Source organism: Camelus dromedarius, unplaced genomic scaffold, assembly GCF_036321535.1.
Source record: "Camelus dromedarius isolate mCamDro1 unplaced genomic scaffold, mCamDro1.pat HAP1_SCAFFOLD_175, whole genome shotgun sequence".
NCBI lineage: Eukaryota > Metazoa > Chordata > Mammalia > Artiodactyla > Camelidae > Camelus > Camelus dromedarius.
The window spans coordinates 428,239-447,646 of record NW_026989793.1 but is presented as its reverse complement, the minus strand read 5'-3'; the positions used below and the strand labels follow the sequence as shown (position 1 = coordinate 447,646).

The following is a 19,408-nucleotide window of genomic DNA, read 5'->3' as shown; positions in this document are numbered from 1 at the left end:
CGCTCTCACGTACTTGAGACAAAAGGGATTGTGTCACTCCCGCGGTTTTAGGACTCTTTTCAAACCCACTCTTCTTAGAAGATACTCCCAGTTCTTCACCTGATAAAGATCTTTGCCATCAAATTGTCAGCTCAGGGAGGGCAGGACAAGCCCTCTCCCCTCGGCCCCTCCCTCTGGCAGAGCATCAGGTTGGGAGGATCTGCTGAGCTACACCAGCCTGTATTCTAACCCTGGTCTTGAGTTCTTAGCAAACTGCTTCACTTATCCATACAAACCCAAGGTAGATTAGAAAGATTTTAGATGTTGAGCTAGACTATTGATTTGGGGATTTTGCACTAGCAACCTGCAAGTACATGTTCTAATGATTCTGTCTTCTTAAAACCACACCCAGATTTAAGGAGTATTTGTGGAATGTCTTCGGAGTAAAAGGGACTGTACTTTAACAGACTATATGTTTTATAACATGAACAACCCTGACAGGGTCACAAATGGAACCACCTCACAAGTGACAGAAGACAGGTGAGAGGCACAAAGCAACAGGTCACAGAGATGGTAAGAGCAAAGTTGTTTCTCCAACCCCCAAAAAATTTTTTGAAAGAACCGAAAACTCTGAATTTTGAAAGTAAAACACTATCATATAAAGAAATAAAATAAATAATCCTCTTCATCAGTGTTTCAAGATCTGACTGCAGAATTTTTAGCATGCCATACTGAATCCTAGCACAGAAAAATCAGATGGACTAGTGGTGAGTAAGTTCCAGGGAAACGGCAGAAATTCCTCCACTTGTAAGAGGACACACACTCAATTGTCGAAGGTGATTTTAAACCACATTCTGGAGAAATTCAGAAGATTCAGGCACCGATTCTAGATGGTGATGACACGGAAGGACGGGTTGGATGCATGCTTCTAACTGAGTCACCGGCATTCTTACACTGCAGGGGGAAACGGAGGCTCTCAGTTATGAGCAGAGATGTTCCTGTCATTTCTCCCAGGCCGTGCCTAGGGGACTCAGTGTCCTGCAGCAGCCTGGCCCCAGACGAGGACCCGCAGCGTGGCCCACTCAACCAGGAGGGGCACTGTGCTTGAGAAAGCCCATCCCCGATGGGAGAAAGAGGGGCTGGTGGGGTTGTGTGTACCTATAAATGGTCATAGAAATACACCTGCATACATTCATTTGATACAATTAATATTAGCAGGCTATTTAACAAAATTTCAATTGTCAGTGTTAATTTTACCATTCCTTTCCTCTTGTCCCCTGCACTCTGAGACAGGCTTAGGCTCTCTCACACCTGCAGCTCTGATGCAATAGTTGTGAAGTCATTTTACTTTGCTGCAAGTGTCCTCGCTCCCCGTGTCGCTGTGACTGTCGTCTCTTAACAGAGTCAGATGTCTTCCTGGATCTCTCCCTGAGTTCCTTGCTCCTGCTTCTCAGATCCTGAGATAAAGAACAGGTGAAGACACATGACTAGAAAAGGCACTGTGGACTTGACCAAGTCCTCAGTGACCCCCTAGGTGAGTGCTGCCCACCCCTTACCTTCGATTCTCAACGTTCTGCCCAGGGTGACATCCAGACAGGAAAGAGTCTTGGGCCCAATTAAAAGCTGTGAGGCTTGGGTGCAGGGAAAGGTGCAGGAGCTGGTTCTGGAGCCGGGCCCCTCCCCACCTCTGCTACTCTCTCTCCCAAGGCCCTGCCCCCAAGCCCCCAGGCTCCCTGATCTTCTGTCCTTCTCTTCTACACTACTCCAAGCCCTTTTCCCCTTCCTTTATTCCCTGATTATCCCCAGCTGGAGTGATTTTTTCATCACAGCATCTAAAAAAATTTCCTACAGCTGAAAAAGAAGTCTCCAGAGGTCAATGCCCACATGGTGGTTCCTGAAGAGAGCCCCTGGTTAGGGGGACTCTCACCAACACTCACAGGGCATCAGACATGTTGCAGGGTCGACCACCCCCAACAAGAATTTGCTGTGACCCCTATGCCCGCACAGCATCCCTGTTCACAAAACTTTAGTTGGGCCACTTATCCGTTATTAAGAAGCAAAAGTAAAAAAATTGCTCATGTTTCTTACTAAAATTATCTATGAGGTGGAAAAAGAAATTGTAATAGAAAAGAACAAATTTGACTCCATGTTAGATGTGTTCGTTTGTCTTTAAACCTGTACCCTGTTTTCTAGGCTAAGACTTGTTATCTCTGCACCTTTTGTAAAAGAAAGTTGCCTTTAGCCTGAAATATCCAGGAGGGACTATTTTGCGGGCTCTGATCTTTAAGGATGTTAGCTCTTCTACACTTATGTAGAGATGGCAAGTTGCAAAATAAAGAATAAACTTTGTTTTTTTGAGGTTTTACAGGGGTGCCATGATTTGACCCACATGGACAGCTGCAAGAACAAAGGATTCCAAGGAAATCAATTCGTACAGCAAGAAGTTTGCAACAACCAACCACACCCCCGCCCCTTTTTAGTAAAAAAGGAGACTGAATTCTGACTTGGGGAAGAGGGTTCTCCAGGATATCAGTATGCCATCTTCTGGGTCTGCCAGCTTTTCAAATAAAGTCACTATTCCTTGCTCTAACACCTCATCTCCCGATTTACTGGCCTGTCATTCAGGAAGCAGAACTAGTTTTGACGTGGTAACTAAATGACTTCATTGGAGATAGTATGTCTCCACTGTTTCCTCATTTCCAATATGTCACAACCTATCAATTTTATATGCTGTTTAACAACACAACCAAAAAACCTTTGTTAGGGAATTGATTCTATGGAAAGAAAGTTATTTCTACTCCTTCAAACCTTTTTTTTTCTTTTCTATTTTATTTTGTTTTGCTTATTGAAAAGAAAATAAAAGTGAAATCATTTTATTTCACGTATTTTTGTTACAACTACATATTTTAAATTCTACAGAAATATTTAAATTGCATTATAAATTTGTTCATATATTAATATAAAGATATATACACAATCAATGCGGATTAGGAAAGGAATGGATATTTACTAAAAATCCACTGCACATCCAGTCTTTTACAAGCATATCCTGGAATATAATAAGCTCTAGAATCCAGGGGTCCCCCACCCCCTTTCTCCCTGCCGAGTGCCTTAGTAATCAACAACCAAGGCACCATCATAGAGCCACGCGATATGAATTTTAGGTATAAATGAGGAAATTAACTCATTCAACTCTAAATCAAAAACCTTAAAATAAATACTTAACTTATTTACAAACAAAGAAAATTGAACACAATTAAGTACAGTTTCTTCCCCAAGGTCACTAAGCTAATAACTGGTAAAGGCAAGATTTGAGCTCATCTGCCTGATTCTAAACACTAAGGTGGAAAACACATTTGATTGTGGATGGTCCAGCAGCAAAGCCTATCACCCTATCTTTATTCAGATCTAGCCTTAGACAGCCTGAGACAGCACCCCATTCCTATGGAACTCGAGGATAACACAAAGGATTTTATATCCAGTAGTTTCTTAGGTCTCATTTATATAAAGTGTCAGCAGGTCAGCAGAAAAAACTCTGGGAAATATGAGTGGGTCCAGAGCTTTTTGCTGATTAGTAACTTTATCAGAACAGCGTGACCTTCCCATGAGAGGCCACATGGACCTTAACTAAAGGCAGGTGAGCAATGAAAACTAGCAAGACCCTGGAACTCAAGCAAGAAGGATCACTGCCATCCCCCACCAAGTTGCCTCTTCACCCTCGTGGGCACGATGGCAGAAGATCCAGGTTCTTGTCCAAGTTACACTATCATGGATTCTCACCCATAAACAGATACGACTCTATGCTGTCTTAAGTCCTTCCCAACTCAAATATGATGACACCAATATCTGAGCAGAATGTCTATGTCTCCACTTCCTCTCTTCTGTTAGGAGAATAATTCTATGGCCACAAAGCAGAAATCCAACTAAAAACACCATGCATGAAGCCAGGTGAAAGTCTGCATAAGACACTTTGCTCTCACGGACAGTGAATGAAAACTCAGAATAAGTGGTTCTTCTTCCTCTGTAAGTGGGAGGTAGCCTGATTGTGTGTGTGTGTGTGTGCGCGCGCGTGTGTGCGTAAATCAAATACAATGAATTCTGGGATGTGTACAGATTTTTTTATGTTACTGTCATTTCATGAGGATGAGACAACCTTTAAAGTAATTTGAATCTAGTGTTCTGAGATATTCTCAGGTTCTTTTGGTGGAGGAGGGGAAAGGGGAAATGAAAGGAGGAAAGAAGTAAATGAAGCAAAGGAGTAAGAATACTGCTAGCGAAAGGCAAGACATTAATTTTGTTCCTACTTGCATCACACACAAATTAGGGACTGGCTTTCCCCAGGTGTGTTGTCGAACACTGAGTTGCAGAAGAGGCAACAGCCCATTTCTCACTGAACTTGTGACAGTACGTGGCATCTTATAGACACAAATCATTTACCCTGATCAAACACTCTAGCAGCAGGCCATATTCTCCTATTTTGAGACACAAGAAAACAGGAGTTCAAAGCGGATATATAACTTGACAAAAGTCAGAGGACCATTAAACAAGAGAGGATGAATTCAAACTCAGATCTGAATGCAGAGTCTGCTCTTCTCACTCCCAGGACTGGAAAATCCTTAACACACAGGCTCCCCAGCTCCCCTGCAGTGTTCCTGGCGCCAAGCATTTCCCATGTTAATGGTCGCCAGTTCTCACAGTCACAGCGCTCTGTGCAGCCAATGGCCTCCATCGGACCTTGATCATCTACCTGTCACGCCCAACAGGCTTCTCCACAAAGGCAGGAATGCTGGCTTTCAAGTGCATAAAAAGCCATCCCTGGTCTAACCTGGGCTCTTCGGAGGCCTCTCCAGCCTAAAGGCAGCCATGAAAATGCTCACAGTTTGTACATGAGCCACACTACCTCTCTCCATCAGTCTCCCCAAATACACTACTTAGCTACGACCACTTTGATAATCTTGGAAACAAATTTTGAAAAACAGAAAAGAAAGGATTCTGGAACAAGTATTTAATACTTACAATTTTAAATGACAAGTTACAAAGTGAGTATTGACAATCCGAATCTGCCTTCCTAGGTGTCAGTTTGAAGAGTTAAAAAATATAATTGCAAAAAATTCTCACTTACAAAATTAAGTAAAACATAAACAATAATCTGGGCTAAACTCAAAAATAATGCCCATGTTGTACATGGAGAAAAATACAGGACTATACTGAGGGGTAAATTAAGAGATGTGAATGTAGAGACATCAACATATTGCATGGAGGAAAGCAGCTTTGTAAAATGAATGCTCTTTTAAAGATAATTCAAAACTTACTAAAAAATCCTATGAAAACCCTTATCTGTTTTTATTCTTTAACTTGAACAAAGAATTTTAGAATTCTTCAGGATTAATAAAGTCATAATACTAGCCAAGAAAAATTGGGATGGAAGAAAAGAATCAAAAAAAAAATCACACTGTCAGATATTAAATAAATTTTTACAATATGTAAGTTATGGTGCTGGAGTAATAAAGTAAGATTGACAGAAATAAACCATGAGCTCAAAAAGAGACTTTAGTGTACATAAGTATTTTGTGCATGTGGGATTTCAAATCAAAGAGCAAAGTATGAATTCAATAATTGTCCTGGGAAAATCAGAGAATCACCTGGAAAGAACAAATTCTATTCCTGTCATAATGACCAAAGAAAAATTACAGATAGTGATGTAAATATTAAAAAGTACTAATAACAGCAAATGCAACTCTTTGCTCATATTAATTCAACTTCTCCTCACTATAACAAGTACTATTATCATCTCCATCTTAGAGATTAAAAAACCTACAGAAGAGATTTGTACCATTATAAGAAAGTATTTCTAAAATAATACCAAAAATAAAACCCAAAAAGAAGACATTTACTACCTTAAGTATATTTTGGGCCACAACAAAAGTAAACCTACTGAATAAAATGAAAGGCAAGAAATGACAAGTAAAAACTGCGTGATACATATTGATGAAGTCAAGGGGTTAATGTTCATAACATACAAAGAGCTGTCACAAAGCAACAAGAAGCTCCCTCACTTAACTGTGTGCGAAGGACAAAAGGGATCATTCACGTTTTAAAAGTCAGATGGCTAATAAGTGAAAAATGCTGAATACCTCATTGGTCATCAAATGTAAACTAAAACAATGAAAAAGCACTTTTGCTCATCATATTGGCAAATATTTTTAAAAGTTGTTCTAGCTAGTGTCCATCTGTGAGAGAACAAACTGTGAGCAACGTGTTTGGAGGACGACATGTCAATGGATATGTAAACTCTGATAAACGTGTGTACACACAGATTCAACTCCCCTTCTAGGAATCGTTTCGTTTAGAAAAAAATCAGTTCAAAAAGATTTACTCATCAGAGCATTTACACAGCACTTTTTACAATGGTGGGAAGAAAAGCTGAAGTGAAATCATATCCAGCGATAGAGAATTGGTTACATAAGTTATTCTACATCTTTTCATTCCCCGCAGGAGAAGGAATTTCTAGAGTCACTTGAAAGGAGCCTGTGATGTATGTAATTGTCACATCCAGGGACTAAATTTCCAGAAACCTTAACTAAAGGAATACTCATACAAGATCACAGGAATGTTTGTACAAGAAGGACGCCAGTCAAACACCCTTTCTGACAGTGGAAAATGGAGAAAACTTAAGTATCCACCATCAAGACAATGATGCGGTAAATCAAGGCGAGCTGTGGGCACTAAGGGGCAGGCGTTTTGGCGTGGTCCAAGGCCTTGTCCACAGTACTCTCCCACCAAAGGTGTCCTTACACAAGAGACCAAATCTACTGCACATCAGGAGACCCCTCTACTCTATCTGAAAGGACCGGCTGAGTCTGGAGTGGGAGGACGTCTATGATATACACCTCAGTGAATAAACCGAGCTGCACAAAACATATAGTGTGGCCTTATTTTTCAATACAGCATATATACACACACATATACATAGATTTCTCATATACATGTATGTATGTATGTGTATATATATATGACAGGCATAAAGGTCATGAAATATATACACCACATTGTCAGCAGTTTTTACTCTCAGGAAAAAAAGGGGAAGGGATGTAGGGGCCTTTCGGTACCACCACAGTTCTCTTTTCAGTATTTCAGTTAAATATACTTGGAATTTAAAAGTTTATTTAAGTCCGAAGTAAAATGGACGATGCCTCCACAAGACAGAATGCTATACTGGTCATTAAAAATCATGCCAGGGGAGAGAGAATACTGTAGAAAAACGTGTAATAAGCCGAATGGAAAATGGATGTCTCCACACAGTAAACAGGCAGAGAGTGCTCGCTGGTTTTTATGACAGATGTAATACACACTGATGAAAAGAACAGAAAATAGATGTAAAAGTGTTAATTATTATCTCTGAGTAGTGGGACCAGGATAGACACTTTTGTCCCTTTTTTCAGACTTATTATATTAAATACACATTATTTTTCATCTGAAAAAAGCATTTTTAGATGTCTAGTACCACACATTGAAAAAATTACACTAGTACTTACAGAAATAACTAGGAGACACGGCAGCAGCGTCACAAAGTGTAGAACGGGCGATCCTGAATAACACCGCGCAGTTACATAAGGACCCACAAAGTAAGAGCACCTGCTGTCTTAGGGCATAGCCCCCTTCTATTTGTCAGTTGTGTCTTCAGGGCTAAGGCAGTTGTGAGCACGGCCAGTGTCAGTGCTGGTGTCTGGATGGATGCCACTGGAGGTGAGGGCACCTGCAAGCCGAGAGGAAGAACAGAAATCATCCTCTGCTTTTTCTGTCTTGTTTCTTTGTTACTTTTGAAGAGAGGTGTAAATAAGATAAACTAAATCTTCCCTATTAAAATTTCAGTAATGAAACCGTTTTTAAAGGGTTCACAACTTATATTCTGCCTATAACTGTCTTTTCAACAAAGCATCATATTTCTTAAATGTTAATTAACTCAGTTAATTAACTACCTGTTGAAACCTATTAAAGAACATGAAATGCACTATGTAAAATCACCACGCCTGCAGTGACTGGCACATCTGTCTTGATAGCAGTGCAGTCAGTCCCCACCATCCCGTGGCCCTGAGCTCCTTATGCTGCTAAGAGAGCACGCTGCCACCTCAGATGGAGAGAAACGGTGAAAGCGTTTTCTGAAATCTACAGCACTGACAAAACATAACTGAGAAATCCCAGGCTCCTTTGAGGCTGTCATTTTCTGTTTCTGGCCTACACCCGTCAATGAGCAGAACCACCCCATTCCCGAGCCATGGGACTCACGTGGGAAGCAGTTTTGGAGAAATTTCCAGGTATAGAATGTAACCAACTATACATAGAACTCTGAAAAAAGAAAAGATGCAATACTCTGATTTTGGAAGAAACTCAAAATATTCTCCTAAGCCTTAGTAGCTGGAAAGGCTGGGCATCTCCTAAGCCACTTATTTATTTCACAGCCAGTGAGCATCTCCCACAAACCCTGTTTCCCTGTGTCTGCTGGGAGCCTCAGGCACACTGTTGCTGTCGATCTTATAAGTCACAGGCCTGAGGCGTGTGTCTCACGCCTGCAACTCTCACACAGGCTCGCCTCCTAGCCTCACTGTCTGAACTTGGCCCCATTTTCTCACCTGTTTATTTGGTATCTGTTCTTCTGTAAGCTGCCTGAAATGCTTTTTGGAACAAGTCAGAAGAATCAGTGGGTAGAGAAATGGACAGATGGACAGGTGAGAGTTGGGGAGACAGAGTGACTCCAAGAAAAGGGGAACAAAGAAAATTTCCTATGCAGAACCCTCTTCTAGTCAGGGAAGAAAACCACCACGGAGAAGTGTGAAGAGGCAGGTGGCTTAGGACTGTTTCCTGGATTCCATGAAAAGTCACACCAAGAGATGAGAGGGTAGAACTATAAATAATAAAAGAAAAAAGCATGCATGCTTGAAAAATATATCTACAATATGTACTTTCTAAAGAATAGATTCAAATCAGCACGGCCCAATAACACAATCCTTGGGTATTTACAGAAGTGAGAATCCCATCTCCAAACCACAAGGCATCCCTTCGGAGCACTAAGAGTCTACACGGGACGGTCATAAAGCTGTCATCGCAAAAGCGATGCTATCCTGCCCTTACGAGGAATGAGCAGCTGTGCTCGGGCTGCCCACGCGCGCCATTTACACCCCACAGCACCTCTACGGGAGAGGGACGCCTAGCGAGCCCCATCTCTGCAGGACAGAAAACAAGTCCGGGAGAGGCTAAGCCGACCTACCAGTTCTCCATCTCACAGGACTGGTCACTCCAGAGCAGGACTCGAACTCGGACCCACGTTTGTAACCGCAGTACTACCGTGATTTGTGTGCTTTTTGTGTGTATAATACATTTGTTTCCGGCATGAAAGGATATTTAACAAATGTTCGGTTGTCTTGTCTATCTCATTAGCTCACAATCTTTATATTTTTGAATTGTACTCTTTTCCCCTGGAGAAAGGAACGGAAAGAGCGGGGGTCAGAATGAGATGGGGCTCCATTCTTTATCTGTTACCTCATCTCATCCAGTCCCCAACCAGGGAGAAGGAGCAAATTTTCTCTTCATCTTTAAAGAGAGAGCTCCACTGATGGTGACTTACTCAACTCCAAAACCATGTCTGGAGGAAGGGCACAGACAGCAACCAGAGAAGTATCACCCGTAGGAAGGAGAAAAGAGCTCAGGGTGTCAGCCTGATTTAATTTCATAGGATAATATAATACCACAGACTAAAAATACTAGCATGCAGTGAATTTGCTATTTCTTGACATCTAGCAAGTTTTCATAGCCCGCATGAAACATTATCGTGAACTAGTTAAAGGAAGAGTCCACACTCAGGGAAAATCAATGCCACAGGCAGGCTGAAACCGAGGCTGGAGGAAAGGAAGAGAAAAGGCATAGTTAAGAAGAGGGGAAAGTCTGGGAAAAAGACATCATCACAAGGACTCTCCAGCATCATCCAGCTATCATATAATCATTCATTCAAGAGAGAGTTACTTAGGTCCTATTTTGTGCAAGATTTTACACAGGGCAAAGCAAGAGTGCAGCGTACATGGTGGCAGCAAGTGGCGGGGCTATAATACAATTCTGATCCTGGTACCTTGCACAATTGTACTCAGTATAAAGGCAAAAAAATAAGGTAAAATAATACTATGTAAACTCTACGCATTGTTGAAAAAAATTAAAGAAGACCTAAATACCTGGACAGACACACCACGCACATTCCTGGATCAGATGACAGCGCTCTTGGGATGGCAGTGCTCCCCAGAGCGATCTGTATACTCAACGTGGTCTCGATCACAATCTCAGCGGGCTCCTCTGCAGTAACTGACTAGCTGCTGCTACTATTCATATGGGAATTCGAGGGACTCAGTAACCAAAACGTACTTGAAAAAAAGAAAAAAATGAGAGGACTTGTAATTCTCAATTTCAAACCTTACAACTGTATCTCCAGGTGAGATTAGAGGCCATTTTTAAGTTATTACTGGGTTTATCCTTATTTTCAAAATTCTCTACAATGAATATACCTGTTAGAATAAGAAAAATAAAAAGAAAGGTATCTTGTAAAATATGCACAGTGATTCATTCATTGGGAAAAAAATATTTTAACTATAAAGAGGTAAACAAATATCTAGTGAAAAAGGACTACTTAAAAACAAGTGTGCATTTACAATTTTCATAATTTGAAAACTGAAAAGCACAAAAACATCAAGTTACTAGGGAGACTAGTGAAACATATTAATAGTTATTTTCAAAAATTCTAATTGAACAATGAAAACTCAAGAAAGGGAAAATTGTGATTGACACCCAAGTGCAAACACATGGAGAGCAAACGCCTAGAAATCACAGTTCCTTTAAATCTGCTTCTAACTCAATAGGAGAGGAAATTCCTCACTTAGGGGACAGTGGAATCCCATACATAAGACAGGATACACAGTACAAACTGCAGTAGTATCGGGAGTGAATTTCTTAGAATTCTAATGTTACAACATTGCTGAAAAACTATAAAAACACTGACAGACAGATTAAAACACACAGTCATATATATTATATAGAAACATATGAAGTCTGCTCCCATGTTGCATAGAAATACAAACATATTTGTTCATTTATAAGCACTGATTACTTTATCACAGATAGAATATTTCAAATAAAACAAGAAATCAATAATACACTCCTCTTGTCAAATCTACTTGATAAGTTACTCTGCTATGCAACCATAATGTGTTTAAGATAGATCTAAAATTAGTGAAAAATCTTTGTATGGTTTCTTGAATTGTTCTCAAAATTCCAAGCTTAATATTAAAATAGATCTGAGCAGTATTTCTATATTATCTTTTCCCTTGTGAAATGAACAACACAGTCTGTTGTCAAAATTCTGTCCTTACAATGATTCACGAGCACCGTTTCCTAACAAAACTGCTGAACAGCAAGGCACTATCCAGACACTGTGACCAAATAAATGAAACACAAGGAAGACAGTGACCCTATCCTGGAGGGCTTATAATCTGTGTCAACAGCGGGTTTTTATTTGATTGGTTTGATTGGGTAGCAAAATAAAATCAATCAAGTACTTTCTGCTTTTAGCATTCTGTAAGTCATGACTGTTTTTAGTGTCATGAGAAGGAAAGACTTAAGCATGACTTGATTAGGTCAACTAGCAACAATCATCACTGGAGAGTGAGTAATAAAGAAGTTAACTGATAGAAATACTTCTGACTACATGAAACCTAAAATAAATCTACACTGATATCCGAAAGGAAAATGAGGAGATGAGGTCCCCAATGAGAAAACAAACTAACAAGGAGTCAAAAAAGGAAAGACGTTTTCATTAACGATTCCAGGCAGTAGTGGAGCATAGTGGTGAGGATCACAGATGTTTGGGACGAACATGAGTGCCTGAACTCCCACAGCACTGGGTAGCTGTGAAACTGATATTTCAGAGAAATTTTCTGCATCTCAGTCTTCTATCCATACACTGGGGACAACAACCGCACCCATCTCCTAGAACGGTCCTACGAATTAAGTTATTTTATATATAAAATTTTAAATAAAATACCTCAGATTTTAAATAATACCCCAAAAGCTCAAGGAACAAAGAAAACAGAGATAAATTGGAGTTCATCAAAATTTAAAACTTTGCTTCAAAGGGCACCATCCAGAAAGTGAAAAAACAACACACAGGAGAAATTTTTTTCAAATCATTTATCTGATAAGGAATTTGTATCTATAAAAAAAAAAGTACCTTCTACAACTCAACAATAAAAAGGCAACTCAATTAAAAGGTGAATAAAGGATCTGAAATGGTATTTTTCAAGGAAAATATACAAATGGCCAATAAGCACAAAGAAACGATGTTCAATATCTTTAGCTGTAAGGGAAATCAAGTCAAAATCACTAGGAGAAACCGCTTCACACTCACAACAATAGCTTATAATAAAAAAAAAGTGTAACAAGCACTAATAATGACACAGAGGAAGCGGAGCGCACAGCCCTTTCTGGTGAGGACGTAACACAGCGTGGCCACTTTGGAAAACAGCCTGGCAGGTCCTCAGAGAGTTGAACATTTGGTTTCTGAATGACCCAGCAACTCTGCTGTCTGGGCACAGACGTAAGAGAACTGAAAACAAATATCCACATAAAAACTCCTACAGGAATATTCATGGCGACATTGCTCATCACAGCCAAAAAGCAGAAACAACACAATTGCCTATCACCTGATGAATGGGTAAACAGTGGGGCCCAGCCATACAGTGGAATATTATTCAGCAATAGCAAAGCATAGAGTACTGACCCAGGCCACAACGTGGACAAACTTTGATAACGTTACTCAGTGTGAAATAAGTCAGTCACAATAGACGGTTAAACTTACATGAAGTGACTCGATTTAAATGAAATGTCCAGCACAGGCAAATCCACAGAGAGAGAAGAGTGGCTCCTTGGGGCTGGGGGAGGATGGGGAAGATGGGAATGACTGCTTATGCATACGGGGCTTCCTGTTGGGGGAATGAAAATATTCTAAGATTAAATGGGATGCACAATTCTGGGCATAGAGTAAAAACGACTGTATATTTAAATGGTTGAATTGTATTAAAACTGGTAAGAAAAAAAGCACCTCGGGCCAGTACCTTCCCTAGTAAATGCAAATTGCTAACTTTTATTAGAGGAAGAAGAAACTGCCCTCAGCATGAAAGTAGGAGATAAGCAAATGTGAGTTAACCGAAATTGGACAAGAGCATTTCACTTGAAACAGTTGCTGAGTGTACACGAAATATTCAGAAATAAGAAAATCTGTTTCACATCAGGAAGAAGCATTCTGCTTCAAATGCAGATCAAGGATTCGGCAAGCCCAGCTGCTACAAATGACCAGAGAAGAAACCTGGTTCTTAAAACAAGCACCAGAGCCAACAAGGAAATGGTGGTGAGGAAAGCAGGCGGCCGAATATCTGGAACAGTTTGCTACAAATTATTTCTCCACTGAAAATTTAAAAATAAAATGAAAGTGATAAAATGCTCTGTTGACCTCACGTGAATGGGCTTCCTTCGGTGCTCGACTGTTCTGTAACCCCGATTGAGAGACTCAGGAGAATCAGCATGTCTCCTGGGAGTCCCCAAAGGACTGCCCACCAGCACGCTGACCACCATCACATCTACCAGGGTTGAATTGCAGAGAAGAGACCAACTTCTGAAAGGCACAGGAAATGTTGACAAGGGAAGAAAAAGCTGCAGTCAGTCCTGAGACAGAGGCCCTCTGAGCAGAGGCCAGAAGGCTGCAGGTGAACTGCAGTGGCCGTGGGACAGGAAGGGACCATGGGGGAGCATATCTCAATTCTCTCCTCTCTCTCCATCGGGTAGGAGAGATAAACCTGCATCCTTCTCACCTGGAACTGTGGGTTGGCTGGCAGAATTCTTACCGACATGGAATGATTATTCAAGTCTCTGTGGAAAAAGTCAATAAATCGAGAGGGAGTAGGGAGCCAACTCCACGAGCCTCTCAATTGCACCCTTATTTATTGTGTATAATCAAAGGAAAAATTCATTAACAGTTGTGTGATAGTAATAGGAACTTCGGGAAAGACAGTATGAAGCAGAGATTGTAGAATACACAATGAGTACAAAGGATTAGTGTATCTTTAGGGAAGTCATGGGGTGAGGGGAGCAAGATACATTTTTAGACATGTGAATTACAAAGCAGACCACCAGACCAGCCAGGTCCTTGTTCTGTGGATCATAGACTATCTAACAGCACACAAGCTCAGCGTTTATAGCTGAGGGCCTCGGTCCTTGCTTTGCAACCAGCAGAGTGCTATCTAAAAGCTCAACTATGCAAGCAAAGCATTGTCTCTGCTTTTTAAGGCAAGGAGACTGGAGTGAGGATGTACAGGCACTTGCTTGCAAAGCAGTTTTTAAGCATATATTTTTCTTCTTAAAGTTCACAGGAGGCTGGAGTGTGTTACAATTTGTTAAACCAATCATGGGGTCCCACAGGGAACCATTATGGAGGACACCCTAGGATGACAAATCCTGCCTCTGGGTCTTTTCCTGCCATCTTCAGCCACTCTAGCAGGGTCTAGGCACATCCGTGAATAACGATCCTACAGAACTACCCACACTCTTAACTCCTGGTGCTTGAAACTTAATTTTAGCTCTACACAACTTACCGTAGAAAAGTTTCAGAAATAAAAGATATAATATTCCTTTTATATCTCATCATATTACTGATTTTTCTGATTGCTCTAAGTTGCTTCTACTTGGTAAAGCACATAATTCTGCAGGTGAATTCAGTAATTTCCATTGGGCATATCTAGCCATTTTGGGCTCTCTAACTTCTATTGGTCAAATACCGATACACTTAATTGATTTCTTTGTTTATCAATTTCAGCCGGGAGGAGAGGGAGTGTCACTCTTTTCCTCAGCCCACCCTCAACCCTTTTCTCATCAACTCAGGCCTCCTGAAAACAAAACAAAGGATTTGTTTCCCTTCTACTCTTTCCACAAAAGCAACAGGAAACATCAGCCTGGAGAAAGAATTCAACACAAATGTTAAAACAAAAATCTATAAACCTGGAGCAACTCCATCTCCGAATCATGATACACAATGACATGAGAGTAAGTGTGTCAGGCACAAAGCATGCGTGAGCCTGACCACCTGATTTCTATTCTTCAAAGGAAGGAAGGTTTTCATATTTTTTATTATCATACTTTGTCATTGTTTCTGATTATGCCAAAAAATAGTTTATGAAAGAATTATGCACTGCAATAACAGATTACTATTGTATCAATTATAGAAGGCATTCAGAGGTGATAGGAAAAGCCACCTCTGTAAAAAATGCAAAATTTCTTCCCCTGTTAAGAACACGTATACAAAATGCAACAGAGAATTCAAATTCTTGTGGAGAGGAGCAAAAGCCACAGAACCAAAGCAAAGTCAATAGAATGAGTTAATTCAGAATTCACTGGACAAACATGCTCAATGCATTCAAATAATTTTAAAGGCACACTGCAAACCATTCACTTAATGATCTGCAGGCTAGAGGAAGCATTTCCCGCTTTAACAGACAACAGAAATCAATAGGGTGCCCCAACAAACAAGGACCAAAGAACAATCAGGTTTTTAACAGCTCTGATAAATCAGCATGTTCTAAAGATCAAAATCCAGAAATTTTAAACATTCATTCACACCACAATGAAACAAGCACTTAAAAAAAAAAAAACAACAAAGAAACTAAGCACATAGATCATGTACATAGATCAATGAGGACTTCATGTACCGCTGGAAGAACAGGCTATAGCCTTCTACTTGAAAAATAAAACTACTTTTAATGATAACTGCTAAAACACATTTCATCATTCATGTTGCCTTGAAAAATCTGAGGCACTTGTATCTGATCAGAAAAGCAATTCTGGGTAATAGTAGGTTACAATTCAGTGCCAGTTTGCTTTAGAAGAAAAGAGAAAAAAAAGCTACTGTTTCTCATATCCTGCACAAAGTGTGAAGTGTCTCCCTGCCTCTTTCTCCTCCCGTTTTCTGAGCTCATGCTCCCCAACCCTTCTGAAACAAGTATGAGAAACTCTTATTCCCACCAATATGCCAAATGACAAAAGAATATCAATTTATTTGTGTAAATATATGCCTATACCTTGAACTGTAGGAGAAAGGTATCAGAAGTCCATATGAAACTTATTTCTAGATTCCTGAAGTCACACACACAAACGTTCACACAGACACAGACACATACCCCCTGGATTACTGGGCACTTCACAAGTTTAGGAATTCCAACTTCTAGAAGATAACTTTGTAGTTAGTTTAAAATACAAATCTGTCAGCTTTTGAAAGCCTTGATCATCTGCTAAACCATCCAAATATCAAAGAGATCCAATTAGCTTTCTCTGTAGAATGTAATTTCACTTGATGGCAAAACAGACCCTAAGAAGTGCTGGATCAAAGATTCGTGTTTATCACTACCTATGATCGTTTTTAAGCACATTAACAGATTCAGAAATGTATGTCTCAACAACATTTATTCTTATTGAAAAAGCATACGTGTTCAACTCTCTATACAGTGACTAGGTCCCATGATGGTGTTTAAGAGCTATTTTGTGTATTGAAATATTTATTTTCAAGTGCAGACAAGGAGGGTGTGTATTACTCAGTTGTAGAGCACCTGCTTAGCATGAATAATGTCCTGGATTCAGTCCCCAGTACCTCCAGAAAAATAAATAAAAATAAGTGCATATTTAAAAATAAGAATAAAGTTATATAAAAAAAAAGCAGACTAAAAAGCACTGCAATCTATGTGCTACAATTATAGTAAAAAAAAAAGTGTTTCTTTCAAATATTGACTATATGCCAATCACAGAGACAATCACAAATCACACCTGATAACCATCACGTGTGATTCTCAGCAACACTACTAAGTAGACATGGATGAGAATCCCGGCACTGCGGATGAGGAGACGGAGCTCGGAGGAGCTGCGGACCCTGACCGTCCTGCTCCCCGTGACACCGCGTCTACCCAGGGCAAGCTCTGACAGACCTGCTCTGAGGGGACACCCAGCTGCATGGAACCTTGGGGCATTGGGGAGTCGCAGAAAACACTAAAAATTGTTCAGTGAAAAACCAGCTCAAATATATTACACTTTGCCACATCCTTTAAAAAGGGAAAATGACTGAGACCTTTTTGATGCCTCCGTGTCCTTTCTGCCATCATCAATTATTTGCCCTCTCAGGGTGACCAGTGATGAACTGGACCCCATATGAAATGCACTCATATGGAAGAGCTTTTAAAGTTATTTTAAGAAGTTTGTAAGACCCTGTCTATGCCTCACACAGGTGGTCATCCATCACTTCTCACCGGTGTGGACGTACCACCTGAAATCACTCCTTTCTGCTTTTTAAAATCCCTTCATCTAATCCAGGCTTTTCAACAGCAAAGAAGCACCTCAACCACAGACACTGGACAGCTTTTCACCAAACGGACTCGAACAGCCCATTGGACTACCTGGAAACCCTTTTCTTCTATTAAAACCACTTCCAGGTACTTCATCATTTTCTGATTGGTGGACTTGGCCTCTGACTGGCCTACTCAGAGAGCTCCCAGCCTCACATGCGGGGGTGGGAGAGGACCCTGCTGTTGGGGGAAATCAGTGAGGAAGGCGGACATACTCCCGCCAGGTCTGCAAGGGTAGAAGTGCCACAACGTGCTCAGAAATTATACCGTCATCACCCCTGGGCTCCCATGGACTTGTTTCACATTAACCAAACTCATGACACACTGATGAAAGAAAACCAGAAACTTAACTTATTAATGTAACAGAAGACGTGAAACTATGAACCAGACTGAAATATCAGAGTTCAACCATGAGTACATTTTCTCAATGGCCTAATCACGGGGAGGCAGTCACATGGCAAGCATGGACAGAAACAGAGCAGGAAGGGTTTCTAGATTAACTCAATGGACTAAATTTCTGTTATAAGAACTGATCTACTGCCTGGAAAACAAATAACGCCAATCACGATGCACTCTCTGTGGACAGTGGCCAAGACATGACTATGAGCATCTGTGTAACTCTCCTTTCCCTGTCCTTTCTGGGCTAACATATGCACAGAGGTACAAAGATTCAGGGATGCAGATAACTCTAAACACCCAAAGCCCATCTCTGGGAGCCTCAAACCAGTAAGCCAGGGTTTAAATACCAGCTCTGCCACTTACTATTTCTGTGATTTTGGCCAACTTACCCTCTGTGTGCCTCAATTTCCACACTGTAAAACTGGGATAACAATCAAACCTTCCTTACTCGCTTGTTGAGAAGATTGAAGGATTCATTTCTGTAAAACTCTCAGAAAAGAATGTAGCACATTTTGGGTGTTCAACAAATGTCAACTTAATATCAAAGTGATTTACAAGTCTCCCTTCTAATCATCTTATGTGTTTCCTGGCTAGTCTAAGTCCCAAAGAAAATCCTTATTTCTCCTTTTATAAACTCTTGGGGAGGAACCTTCTCTTCCATCCCACCACCTGTTTAAACCGAGGGAGGGAATGCCTCCTAACCACTCCTCTGGGCCATGGAGAGTGCTTCTCCATTCACACCCCTGGCCCCTGGCCAAAAGATAGCCCTCGTCACACTAACAGAGTGAGGTGTGAGTCCGGGAAGACAAGCAGGGCATTTGAAACCCTTCCTTTCCCTCCAGTGTTGATCACCATTGGGAAGCACTTGGGATGCTCGGCTCCATGGCAGGACAGCCTTGTGCATGAATGGGCAGGTCCTCTCAAGGGAAGGTTCGCTGTGTCACAGAGCTACATGGGACAGGGTGAGTCTCTAATTCTGGGACACAGTATCATGACACGCATTTTCCCACAGCCCTGAAGTTCATGGAGAACGTGGCTTCATCAGTAACAAATAAGACATTTATCGCCTGCCTACTCTTATGTGTCATCTCTCAGTTGGCTGCTGGAGACAACATGTGTATAAGTATTGGATCCCTTTAAGCCCCAAAATATATGAAGTAACAAAGAATTCTGTGGCTTAACGTTGGTTCAGGGCGACTGTGTAACAGTTCTGACTCTGCTGATGCTTAATTATGGGTATAGGAACTAAGGAACCTCCTCAAATATCTCTCAGCATAAAACCAGCTTTTCTTATATTCCTGTTTCTTAGTAATTGCCAAAGACTCTCAAATGATGGCTTCACACAAAAAAGCAGCTAAAGTTTATGAGCCCTCTTGACATACCCACTGTGGTAAACACTTTACATAATTTCTAATTCTCACAATTCTGCAAAGCAGATACGAGCGTCCCCATCTCACAGACGAGGGAAAAACTCAGAGCAAACTGACTCAGGCTCACGTGGCTCAGTGGCAGCACGTGCACGCAAACCCAAGACAAAAAACTACACCCCTTCTTATATG

General features: G+C 40.8%; 1 long non-coding RNA gene across 3 annotated transcripts in view; it reads right to left on the bottom strand.

Moving 5' to 3' along the window:
* Window positions 1-799: 799 nt before the first annotated feature.
* LOC135320760 (uncharacterized) overlaps window positions 800-19,408 on the bottom strand; it is a 100,517-nt gene continuing 81,908 nt past the window's right edge. For all 3 annotated transcript variants that reach the window (XR_010380073.1, XR_010380074.1, XR_010380072.1), the window contains 6 exons: window positions 10,200-10,385; window positions 9,245-9,452; window positions 8,266-8,325; window positions 7,515-7,735; window positions 1,237-1,436; window positions 800-933 (listed from right to left, as the gene is read on the bottom strand). This is a non-coding gene — a long non-coding RNA (uncharacterized LOC135320760). The remainder of the gene's footprint in view (window positions 934-1,236; window positions 1,437-7,514; window positions 7,736-8,265; window positions 8,326-9,244; window positions 9,453-10,199; window positions 10,386-19,408) is intronic.